At 41.4% G+C, this 12833-nt stretch overlaps 1 pseudogene; it reads left to right on the top strand.

Moving 5' to 3' along the window:
* Positions 1–933: 933 nt before the first annotated feature.
* On the top strand, positions 934–1534 carry LOC144216346 (ubiquitin-conjugating enzyme E2 variant 1 pseudogene; annotated as a pseudogene).
* Positions 1535–12833: the final 11299 nt, after the last annotated feature.

Here is a 12833-nt window from a genome sequence, read left to right as displayed (position 1 = left end):
CCCCTTTTTACATAAATCTACATGCATACACACATGCATATCTTTTCTGTCTTAATTCCACAAGGCTGCAGCTCTCAGGCCTGGCTGTGCCTTCCAACCTCCCATAGTGCTTTCGAAAAATTCCAGTGCATGAGAATCCTACCAGACCAATTAAGTTAAAATCTCTGGAGGTCANTGACCTAAGCGAAAGTCGGACGCTTAACCGACTAAGCCACCCAGGCGCCCCTCTGGAGGTCAGGTTTTAAAAATTCTCCAATGATTTCAAACTGCAGCCAAAGTTGAGAATCAGTGCTTTCACAGACTCTGCAATAAAGGCGACTCAAATTGACAAGATTACAAGCTAACAATAAGCTGCAGTGGGAGACAGACTCCCCACTGAGTTTCACATCTAGGCTAATTTTAATTTGTGTGGCTCAGAGCTGAAGGGGCCTGTCCTCTACTGCCCTCCAAGATCGTTGTGAGCAGCTGGCCAAAAAAGAAAGAGGACAGCGAGAGACCACAACCAAAGGCCACTTGTGAGCTAATGTCAAGGAGAGAAACTGGATATCACATCATTTAAAAAATAGCAGAAGGCATTTGAAAAATAATTTTCTACCTGTCTAGTCTTAGGAGTGGTCATATTACAATCAGACCCAAAAGAAGAAAGTCAAACATAAATGCTCAGCAAGGGAGTTGAACCTCCTTGTTTACAAATGTGATTACCAGGGGCACCTGGGTGGCTTAATTGGTTAAACACCAGACTTCAGCTCAGGTCACGGTCTCACAGTTCATAAGTTCAAGCCCTGCATCTATCTCTGTGCTGACAGCCTAGAGCCTGGAACCTGCTTCAGATTCTGTGTCTCCCTCTCACTCTCTGCCCCTCCCCCACTCATGCTCTGTCTTTCTGTTTCTTGAAAGTGAATAAACGTTAAAAATAAAATAAAACAGCTTCGAGCGACAGCGATGCAAGATGGCAGCCACCATGGGCTCGGGAGTAAAAGTCCCTCGCAATTTTCGACTGTTGGAAGAACTGGAAGAAGGCCAGAAAGGAGTAGGCGATGGCACAGTTAGCTGGGGTCTAGAAGATGACGAAGACATGACACTTACGAGATGGACAGGGATGATAATTGGGCCTCCAAGAACAATTTATGAAAACCGAATATACAGCCTTAAAATAGAATGTGGACCTAAATACCCAGAAGCACCCCCCTTTGTAAGATTTGTAACAAAAATTAATATGAATGGAGTTAATAGTTCTAATGGAGTGGTGGACCCAAGAGCCACATCAGTGCTGGCAAAGTGGCAGAACTCGTACAGCATCAAGGTCGTCCTGCAAGAGCTCCGGCGCCTGATGATGTCTAAGGAAAACATGAAGCTCCCGCAGCCACCCGAAGGACAGTGTTACAGCAATTAATCAAAAAGAAAACCCACAGGCCCTCCCCTCCCCCCCATTCGATCTAAGCAGTCTTCATTTTCCACAGTAGTAAATTTTCTAGATACGTCTTGTAGACCTCAAAGTCCTGGAAAGGAAGCTCCCATTCAAAGGCAATTTATCTTAAGATACTGTAAAACGATACTAATTTTTTGTCCATTTAAAATATATAAGTTGTGCTATAAAAAAAAAATAAAAAAAAAAATAAAATAAAATAAAACAAATGTGATTACAAGACAGCAAATCCGAGAGCAGATTTCTATAACATCCAGATAGAATACATAGTGAGGACTGAATACAGCACACTCCGGACAAGCAAAAAAAGGACTTAGCCCCTTGAAGTTAAGACTATGAACCAAATAAAATAACTTACTTATCAACACTAACACCTGTTTCATCAAAATTCACTTCGACTCTGTTGTGACCATCATGCAAAACTACTGTGTCACAAACTACCTTTTCCTAACCAGTCCCTTGCCTAACAAGACTCTAACTTGAAATCACTCACCCAGCCTAAGTCCCTACAAAGATCTTTCCTTGATTTACCCCTCTGAGCACTATTGAGATCCTCTCAAGGTGGTGTTCTCCTTTGCTGTGGTAGATCTAATAAGCACAGCAACGTGTTTTACAGCATTTTTGGGTGGCGTCTTGAAGAGTCAACCATCGACAGCAGCTTCAAGATTCATGGTTACATCACACTCTAAAAGTCCACATGGGGAAGAGTGATGTCAGCAAGATGCAGCATGAAGGTCACTGGTGATCGTCTGCTCCCAGAAACGTCCTTCAAAATGATGAAGCACACAGGAAAATACCTGCAGGAGGTCTAAGATTCAGGTGAGGGATTACAGCACAGAAATAAGAGAAGATGCATTGAGGAAGGTAGGGAAATCAGTTTCACATTGCCTTGACGACCCTCTCCCAAGACCAGGCAGCACAGGTGGATAGAGATGCCCTCCTGGGGTGCAGAGAGAGAGAAGTGAGCACCCTCTTTCACCATGTACACCAGCACCGGGGTAACTCTCATGGGGCCAGGCTCCTGACCCACGAAGGCACTGGACTGGCCCCTGTGGCCCCAGTCTCCAGATGGGCACCCACAAGCTTGTCCCAGCACCAGGTCAGCCACAGACTCCCAGCTCGCCCCAGCACCTGGCTGACCCTCATGGCCTTAGGCTCCAGATGAGCTCCCATGGACCCAAACTCTGGTCTTCCCTGTGCCAGGCTGGCCCCTGGACTCCCAGACCAGGTACCACAAACCCAAACAGCAAAACCACTTCAGTGGCCTCTGGTGCCTGTTTGGTGCCCATGAACCCAGGATCCATGCCCACTCATACAGATGCAGGTCCTAGGCCCATACCAGTGAATCCAGGTTGGTCCCTATGTATCCAAGCACTGGACCCGTCCATCTGGCAACCCAGGTATCAGACTGCCTGCTCGAGAACTCCAGTAGCAGGCATGTGAAAAAGCCAGTTTTTTTGGTCAAACAAAAATGGTGGAATGTTGTCAATGTCATATGACTCAGCCTAGCATTACATTTTCTACTTTCGTCTATGGTTGGGTGACTTCCATAACTAAAGATTTTTAAAAACTGGCACTTAATGTATCAATCGGTTCCATAGGTGTTTATTGAGTAGACACATGACCTGATAATCTGGCAGTGACCTCCTAAAACTGAATTCAAAAAAATGCAAAGGTAGAGATTCCCACAGATGCCACCCTGGGACCAACACTCAGAGCAAGGGTCTGGCTGCAGATCCATGCAGCCAGCCCTGTCTTTGCATGTGTCCATCAGGTGAGATTCCACTTGCTCCATTAGCAGTACTGGAAGGCAGCCATGGTGTCTTTACAGAAAGCTGCTTTCTTGGGAGTAAGTGGGGCTGGAGGCAGCCTTGGTTTCTCAGTGTGATGTCACTGGGTGAATGTATGGAGATGTTTCTTGGTTCTTGAGCTGGTGAGGAACACTGGCTTCAAAGAAGAGTGGATAATTCCTCTAGGAGAAGCCCTTGACCTTGGAGAGACAGAGTTTAGGAGGCTAAGAGAGTTTGTTCCCCAAGGAGAGAGTGCAGAGCACAGTGGTAAACCTACAATTTGTACTTAGTTGTCTTTTGAAGACCTGACATAGTCAATACAGGCTTCCTACTTCCATGTCCCAGCCCCCCATAGGAAACTGAAGTATTCAGGGAATAGAGGTGAAATTGGACAATTTGTCTAACAAGGAGCCTTGGGAATTGACTTCTCATTGGCCCAGAAATTGTAAATATTCCCTCTGTTCTTACAATTCATTCCCACCCTAGCTTTCCTTCTTTGGGCCAGGTGGATACCTACCTGTGTCTCTGGGAGGCATCCTCTTTGTCTCCAAGATCTTGTCTTCTTTGGGCAACAGAACAAGGATCTCTATTGACCATCAAGAGGGAGAAAACTGAGCCAAGTTTGACTCATGCCTCAGTGATTATGTCAAGAAGAGAAAAGATAGTCCAGTAAGTGGTCTTGGAGGGTAAGAGGAAAGAGTGACAGAGAGAGAGAGGGGGAGAGAGAGAGAGAGAGAGAGCGTGAGAGAGCGTGAGAGAGCACACAGGAACAAGCAAGAGATTGAGGGCTCTTGGAGAGAATGCACGCAGCAGAAAGAGAGGATAGACACTGTGTCTTCAGAGAATGAGTGATTCTACCAGGCTCTAGTTAGCACCTAGGTCAGAGGCCTGAATCCAGTGGCCTCACCCATGCATCTGCTCAGTCCAGCTGTGAGGCTATGCTAGCAAGCCCTTTCCAAAGCCCATGGTTTGTAGCATTATCTTTTTTTAAATGAATCTATAAATTGTATTAAAAAATTACTCAGAGACATGTATACACTCCAGTGAGATATTAGTACTGTATTAAATTTTTACAGTTTGGTCATCAGTTAGAGAAATTACCTTCATGAATAGATGAATTTTATAAAGCTGATATTTTTATAATTCTAGAGGCAGGTGTAATTTACTCATCAAGCATCCAAGTATTTCAAATATTAAGGGTCTTTAAAGCTCAGATTTGGTGCTAATTTTATAATTAAAAATAAATCACCAACGAAGAGAAGCAGCTCTAACAAATACTTAGTTTTTGTTGTTAAACTAATACTTAATTTTGATTCACTTACAGATTTTAAGTTTATTAGTTTGAGATCAGTTTTATTTAAAAATGTCATTTTGAACTTTTAAAAACACCTTTTTGTCAATTAAAAATTTCACTTTTCTGGTTAAGCATCCTTCATATATAAAAGTTGTCAAACTGCCCCAAAATACTTTGGAACTGTTGCTACATAGGTGGACAGTGTGACCTTTAAAGGATCATCTGCATTTGACATAACTTATGTGATCAAATATTAATTTTGAAAGATGATCAAAAGTTAGGTACTGCATTAAGAAAAGAATCTATCCCAAAATGTGAATCACGAACTTGACAGTGATTCAAAGTAATCATTTCACTTATTTTAATATCCAGGTTTGAATATAAAAATGTTTGCTAAATGTGATTAATGTTCTCCCTATATTTAAGAAATATGATATTTCAAACTTTTGATTACAGTATGTATATTAATACATCACACTTTTTTTTTTCAAAATTTAGGTTAAGCCAGTAATTCAAAGAGGCATTTAACCACTATTAAAAATTAAATTGAAACTTTACTATTATATGAACATTTATCATGTTGTTTGGGTTAATTAAAAAAAAATAGCCATTGAAACTCTTGAGGTTTTCAAATTCCACTTGATCTTAGCCAAAAGGCCGAGAAGTGATAGAGGTTTTCAAATTCTATAGCTCAATGATAACTGTTTCTTTAGGCAAACAATTCTTTGAGGTGGAGACCTTATGTGTAAGGAGTCTCCCTTCTTCTACAACAAGCATAAAGCATAATGTTAGTATGTGGACCTGCTTTCCCAAGCCCACTTGAGTATCTCAAAGAAGAAAGTGTTTCTACCAGGCTCTGTTGGCATAAGTTTGAGTTATTTCCATGACAGAGTTTCTGAAGTCATTGGAAATTCCTAATCTTTCCCAACTGAGAAACCGTGGACACCAAGCTCAGGAGTTCCATGTGGGATACAAGTTGTGCTTCCTTGAGTGGAACTTCGTCAAGATGATTAGGAAGCACCTGAGTCTTCTGATTCTGGAGACTTAAACTTTTCCCAGGGGTTGTGGAAAAACAACAAGTGGCAGCAGTGAGTGAGAATTTGGTGGAGGATGGTAAGGGGGTCAAGGAATTCCAAGAAGAGAGAATGCAGAAGGGCAGCATGGCTCAGTAGAAGGGCTGTGAGTTTTGGACTCAGGCAGATAATGCACTGCAACCAAGCTCACTTAATAACTGTGGGAGCTACACCCAATTCTCTATTTGGGGCCTCAATCATCTCATCTGTAAAAGGGGGATCATAATCCCTTCCTCACAGTGTGTTGTTAGGACGACATGTCATATATGTAGTATGTCTAGCATAGTGCTTGGCACATACTAGGGATTCATTAAGTAGTATGAAATCTGAGGAAGCATGGAGACAGGAAATGACAGGGAAGGAGGAGTAGTGAGGGGGATTTGCATTGGTCACACCCCACCCCAACCTGGTAGAAAACATAATTTTAGGAGGGCAGTAGTAAATACAGCAAGAGATACAGATTTGCAAGAGAATCTTGGGAAATCTGCCATTATACAAAAGACTTTATGAACCACTGTTATCCACTGAACAAAAGCCAAATGTTTACCTTCCCATGAAAAGAATCTGGATCACTGCCTGATTCAGCTGCATTTCCTGAGTACTCTTGCAATTAATTCTCAGGGTAATTTTCTATAATGTCCATTTCCCATAATTTGATAAATGCCTCTTGAGTCTGTTTCCTTTATTAAACTGAATTTATCCATTCATTTCAGATTCTTGAAATACAGAGATCAAGAGTATAGGCTCTGGATTCAGAGTGCTTGGCTTAGCTCTGTGACCTTCTCTGTGAAACACTATTTGATTTTATTAATCTCATTGTATCTCCATTTCCTTATATATGAAACAGAACCAGCCTCAGTGGGTTGGTGCGAGTAGCAAATTGGCAAAGAACTTAGAGCAGTGTCTGGTGTTATTGGAGACACTCAATATAAAAGAAAATCATTATTTATTCATGCACATATTAAGCAAGTGTTTATGCCTCCTATATCTCAGATAAGATGCTGGCTGCAAAAGTGAACAGACATACAGTCTCTGCTCTTAAGCCTTTGAAGGCAAAGTCTGTGTCTTTTTTTTTTTTTTTAATAGTTTATTGTCAAGTTGGTTTCCATATAACACCCAGTGCTCATCCCCACAAGTGCTCTCCTCCATGCCCATCTCCCCCCTCCTCCCCACCCCCATCAGTCCTCAGTTTGTTCTCAGCATTCAAGAGTCTCTCATGGTTTGCCTCCCTCCCTCTTCCCCCGTGTTTCCCTCCTTCTTCTCCCCCACGGTCCTCCGTTAAGTTCCTCCTAATGCTCCTATACGTGCAAACATATGGTAGCTGTCCTTATCTGCCTGACTTATTTTGCTCAGCATAACACCCTCAAGGTCCATCCATGTTGCTACACATGGCCAGATTTCATTCTTTCTCATTGCCATGTAGTATTCCATGGTATAGATAAACCACATCTTCTTGATCCATTCGTCCGTTGATGGACACTTAGGCTCTTTCCATGTTTTAGCTATTGTGGAGAGTGCTGCTATGAACATTGGGGTACATGTGCTCCTGTGCCTCAGCATTTCTGTATCCCTTGGGTAAATTCCTAGCAGTGCTATTGCTAGGTCATAGGGGAGATCTATTGTTAATTTTTGGGGGAAACTCCACACTGTTTTCCAGAGGGGCTGCACCAGTTTACATTCCCACCAACAGTGTAGGAGGGTGCCCGTTTCTCCACATCCTCGCCGGCATCTAGAGTCCTCTGATTTGCTCATTTTAGCCACTCTGAAGGTCTGTGTCTTTTCATGTCTTTTCCCTACCACTCAGCCCAATCAATAACTGTTGATGGAATTGGTGGAATAAACGAGTGAGTGAAGGAGAAAGTGAATAAAAGTGATATGGTCATAAGTATACTCCATGAGGATTAATCTAGCAGTGACTTCAGGGTGGTTTGGAGGAAGAAGAATGGATGCATAAAGACTAAGTAAAAACCAGATCTTGGCAACCCAGAAGTGATGGGAGCCTTGATTTACTCTCAAGTAATGGCGGGAGGAGGAGTTAGATGGAAAATGACTAGAAGAATGGAATGTTCAACTTCTGGAAGATGTGGTAGCTCGTTGATGAAGTGGCTTTGTCAGTGGAAGAAATGAGGGAGGAAGAGTCAAAGTTTCAATCATAGTGGTCTAGAGGGACAGTGACTTCATTCACAGAAAGAGAGGCTCTAGAAGAAAATAGACTTTATTTTTTATCTAATGAACTTCCCATGCAGGACGAAAAAGAAAGGGATATCACTGCTCATTATAACCATTTTATCCTGTGTCAGACATTGTAGATAATTTTATGTGCATGACTCATTTAATCCTCGACCATTATCATCATTCCCTTCTGACAAAGAAAGTGAGGTTTTAGGGGTTAGGCAATTCACTCAAGTTCACTTAACTAGTATGTGGTAAGCCCAGGAACCAATCAGGTGTTTCTCTTTTCAAAGTCCTTCCTTTATGTCTCAGGTGACGCTGCCTAATGTTGGCTGAGCCCATACTGTGATGCCTAGGGCTGCTTTGGTCACTTTCCATGGGCTACCTCACTTCAGCTTCTAAGAAAACTCAGAGGTGGGTATTATTTCTCCCAAGTATATAAAGATATAGAAAAAGAAGTTTAGAGAAGTTAACAGTTACTTGGTTTAGAAGCTAGGGTTTTAATTCTGGTCCATCTGGATCCAATTATCTACATGCTTCCCATCATTCCACACTATATTTGTGCAAATTTTCCGGATGGAAATACTGAGTTTGCAGGCAGCAATTCAGGTTTGGGTGTTGGAAGCCTGGAGTCGTAAGTCTGAGAATCACCGTGGAAACTAGCAGACCTCTACAAAGAAAGTTTTTAAAAGTGGATCCTAACTTGGAGTTGAGGACATTTCATGAATACCCTGAAATGATATGCAAAGTAATATCAAGGTATGTTGTCAGGGGTGGGGGTAGAAGAAGGCCTATAGTTTAGCAGAATCTCCAAAGGATTATGGGACCAAAATTGTTAAGGAAAAGAGAGCCAAAGTGAGAACACTTAAGATCGGCAAATTTCAAGTATACAATATGGTATTAGTAACTATAGCCCCCATTTGCACATTAGATCCCTAAATCTTACTTATCTTCTCCCTGTAAGCTTATGCCATTTGACCAGTAACTCCCCACTTCCCTAAGCCCCTGGTAACTAACCACCATTCTACTGGCTGTTTCTATAAGTTTGACTTTTTAAAAAAATTCCCCGTGTAAGTGAGATCATAGAATATTTGTCTTTCTCTGCCTAGAGTATTTCCACCTAGCATAAAGTCCTCTGGGTTCATCCACATTGTCACAAATGACAAGATTTCCTTTGTTCTCGTGGCTGAATTTTATATATATTCTACAGCTTCTCTATCCACTCCCCACTGATGGACACTTAGGTTGTTTCCACATCTTGGCTATTTTGAATATCACTGCAATGAACCTGGGAGAGGAGATATCCATTTGAGATACTGAGTTGGTTTCCTTCAGACACATACCCAGAAGAGGGGTTGCTTGATCACATGATAGTCCTATCTTAATTTTTTAAATGTTCTATTTATTTTTGAGAGAGAGAGAGAGAGAGCACGCGCGCGTGCACACAAGTGGGGGAGGGGCAAAGAGAGAGGGGGACAGAGAATCCCAAGTGGGATCTGCACTGACAGCAGCCAGCCCAAAGCAGGGCTCAAACTCGTGAGCCGTGAGATCATGACCTGAGCTGAAGTCAACCGCTGAGTCACCCTGGTGTCCCTGTATCTTAATGTATCTTAATGTTTTGAGGAACCTCTACTCTCCTCTCCATAGTGGCCACACCAATGTACCCCTCCACAAAGAGGGTGCAAGGATTCCCTTTTCTCCACATCATCACCAACAGTTGTTATATATTGTCTTTTTGGTAAAAGCCATCTAAAAGTTGCAAGGTGATATCTCGTGATTTTATTTGCATTTCCCTGATGTTGAACACCTTTTCATGTACCTGTTGATGTGTGTATCTCTTCTTTAGGGGTAGGTCTATTCAGTTTCTTTGCCCATTTTAATCGGATTATTTGTAGTTTTGCTATTGAGTGATGTAAGTTCCTTGTATACTTTGGATATATCCTCCATCAGATATGTGGTTTGCAAATATTTTCCCCCGGTCCGTAGGGTGGCTTTTCTTTTTGTAGATTGTTTCCTTTTGCTGTAGTCCCACCTGTTGATTCTTGATTCTGTGTTTTGTGCTTTCAGTGTCATATAAAAAAAAATCATTGCCAAAGCCAATATCAAGGAGCTTTCCCCCTATGTTCTCTTCTAGGAGTTTTATGGATTCAGATCTTATATTTATGTCTTTAATAAATGTTGAGTTATTTTTTGTGAGTGGTGTAAGATAGGAGTCTTTCATTCTTTTGCATGTGAATATTCAGTTCCCGCAACACCATTTATCGAAGACACCATCCTTTCTCCATTGTGTGTTCTAGGCACCCTTGTAAAAGATTGGTTCACTGTGCATGGATTCATTTCTGGGCTCTCTATTCTATTCCACTGATCTCTGTGTCTGTTTTTATGCCAGTACCATACTGTTTTGATTACTAGAGCTTTGTAATATAGTTGAAGTCAGGAAATTTGATCCTTCCAGCTTTGTTCTTTCTCAAAGTTGCTTTTTGGGGGGGGGGGTCTTTTGTGGTTCCATACAAATTTTAGGATTGTGTCCTTTATTTCTGTGAAAAATACCACTGGAATTTTGATAATGATTGCATTGAATCTGTAGCCCACTTTGAGTAAAATGCACAATTTCACAATATTAATTATTCCAATTGGTGAACACAGGATATCTTTCCATGTATTTGTGTCTTCTTCAATTTCCTTCATCAATACTTTATAGTTTTTGGTATACAGATCTTTCACCTTTTTGGTTAAATTTATTCCTAAGCATTTTATTTGTTTTGGATGCTATTGTAAATGAGATTGTTTCAATTATTTCTTTTTCAGATAGTTAATTGTTAGTGTATAGAAATGCAGCTAATTTTTGTGTATTGATTTCATATCCTACAACTTTACTCATTTATTAGTTCCAGTGTGTGTGTGTATGTGTGTGTGTGTGTGTGTGTGTGTGTGTACTTTTTAAGGAATTTCTATATATAAGATCATGTGCATGTATTTTTTTTCTGATTTCATTGAATTATCTTTCTGTGTTTTCTTGTATCTCACTAAGCTTCCTTAAAACATCTATTTTGAATTCTTCATCAGGTAGATCATAGATCTGCATTTCTTTGGGGTCACTTACCAGAAAATTATTGTGTACCTTTGGTTGTGTCATGTTTTGTTGACTTTTAATGTTCCCTGAAATCATGCATTGACGTTTTCACATTTGAAGATGCAGTTACCTTCTCCAATCTTTAAAGACCAGCTTTGGGAGAAAAAAAATCCCTCCGTTAACCCTTCCAGGGACTCTTAGGCTCTTCAGTGATTCTTAGACCTTTTCAATGAATACACCTGCTTCACACTTTTGTTTCCTACAGTGAGGGGAGGGGGCATTCTTAAGATTGTTTGCTTCCTCTTGATCCTCCAAAGCCAGGCCAGGGGCTGACAGCCTTCATTTTATCTTCCCTAGAGCGGTGCCCTGAAATGCCCCAGTGTGTGTGCTTTCTCTCAGTTCCTCAGAGTTGGACTGGTTTTCCACACTTGCTCACTAACCATCTGTAAATGCCCACACTTGTTGCCCTTGGAGGCACGCACAGGGAGCCAGCCATGGCTAGGTGGTGTTCCTGCGTGAGGCACACACAGCACTGGGGGTACCTGCTGGAGAGTTGGGAGAGGTGAGAGGCATTCCCAGCAGCGTGTGGGCTAGCTTCCTGATGGACTCTGTGGAATAGGTAGCAGCATCTGTGTCTCTTTGATGCATTCTGAGCCTTCCCTGCTCTGCTCCCAGCCTCTCCTTGCCCTCGGTCATGAAGCTCACCTCAGTGTTCTGCATGGGGTGAGAAAAATGTGGGTCTCTGTGGCAGCATCTTGCACAGCTGGGGGGGGGGGAGTCAGAAACACATTCACACACTCTCACTTTCCCCCATGGGAAAAATCAAGGGCTGAGGGTATCTCCTTGGCACTGAGCTGTGCTGCCTTGAGAGACGTGTGATATGGCTGAAGTAAAGCTGTTCCTCTTACCCCCCCTTCCAAGTGCCAGATCTCAGGTTGGTTTTGCTCCAGTTGTATGCCAGAACTTCTCTGCTGGGCCCCAGATTCATACACACATACTCTCGTTGATGGGTAATTGTCAAACTTGGTGTTCTTTGTGGGGAAGATAGAAAGCCGTTCTGCCATCTGGCTGACATCACCCAGTAAATGGTCATTAAAGGGATGCAGGATCATGAACGGAGCAAGCACAATCATGTAATCTGCCCAAGCGTGCAAGTCTTCTTTCATGACTTTCAATAGTTTTAAAATTTCAAGCTTTCTTTTCTACATTATGCGTTTTAAGAATATGAATTTACCTCTACATACTGGTTTAGCTACATCTCCTTTGATTAGGTAGGGTTTTTTTAGTATAGTTGACACACAATGTTACATTAGTTTCAGGTACACAGCATAGGGATTCAACTTCTCTAGACATTATATTATTTTCACCACAAGTGTAGCTACCATCTGTTACCATACAATGCTATTACATCATCGACTGTCTTCCCTATGCTGTGTGCCTTTTATTCTTGTGATTTAATTCATTCTGCAACTGGAAGCCTGTATCTCCCACTCCCTTTCACCCATTTTATTGATCCCCACACCTCTCCCTCTGGCAACCATCAGTTTGTTTTCTGTATTTAGAGTTCTGATTTTGCTTTTTGTTTGTTCATTTGTTTTTTAGGATTTCACACATGAGTGAAATCATATGGCATTTGTCTTTGACTTATTTCACTTAGCATGATACACTCTAGGTCCAACTATATTGTTGTGAATGGCAAAATCTCCTCCTCTTAAAAGGCTGTGTGATATTCCATTGTGTGTATCTATGTTTATATAGATATAGATAGGTAGGTTTTAAAAAAACTATAAATATTACTGGTTTCAATGACGATGTCTTCTTTGATGCATACATTATTTTTAAATGTGCTTTTAATATTTCCAAATATGTAGGAAGAGGCTGGTTATCTTTTATTATTGATTTCTAACTTGATTACATTATTATAATTGAACAGGCTCTGTATGATATGTCTTCTCTGCTATTAAGATTTACTTTATGGCCTAATTTTTAACAGATATACATCCTT

Source organism: Crocuta crocuta, unplaced genomic scaffold (genome assembly GCF_008692635.1).
Source record: "Crocuta crocuta isolate KB4526 unplaced genomic scaffold, BGI_CrCroc_1.0 scaffold650, whole genome shotgun sequence".
Lineage (NCBI taxonomy): Eukaryota > Metazoa > Chordata > Mammalia > Carnivora > Hyaenidae > Crocuta > Crocuta crocuta.
The sequence above is the reverse complement of the archived record's forward strand: the minus strand, read 5'-3'. Positions and strand labels throughout refer to the sequence as shown.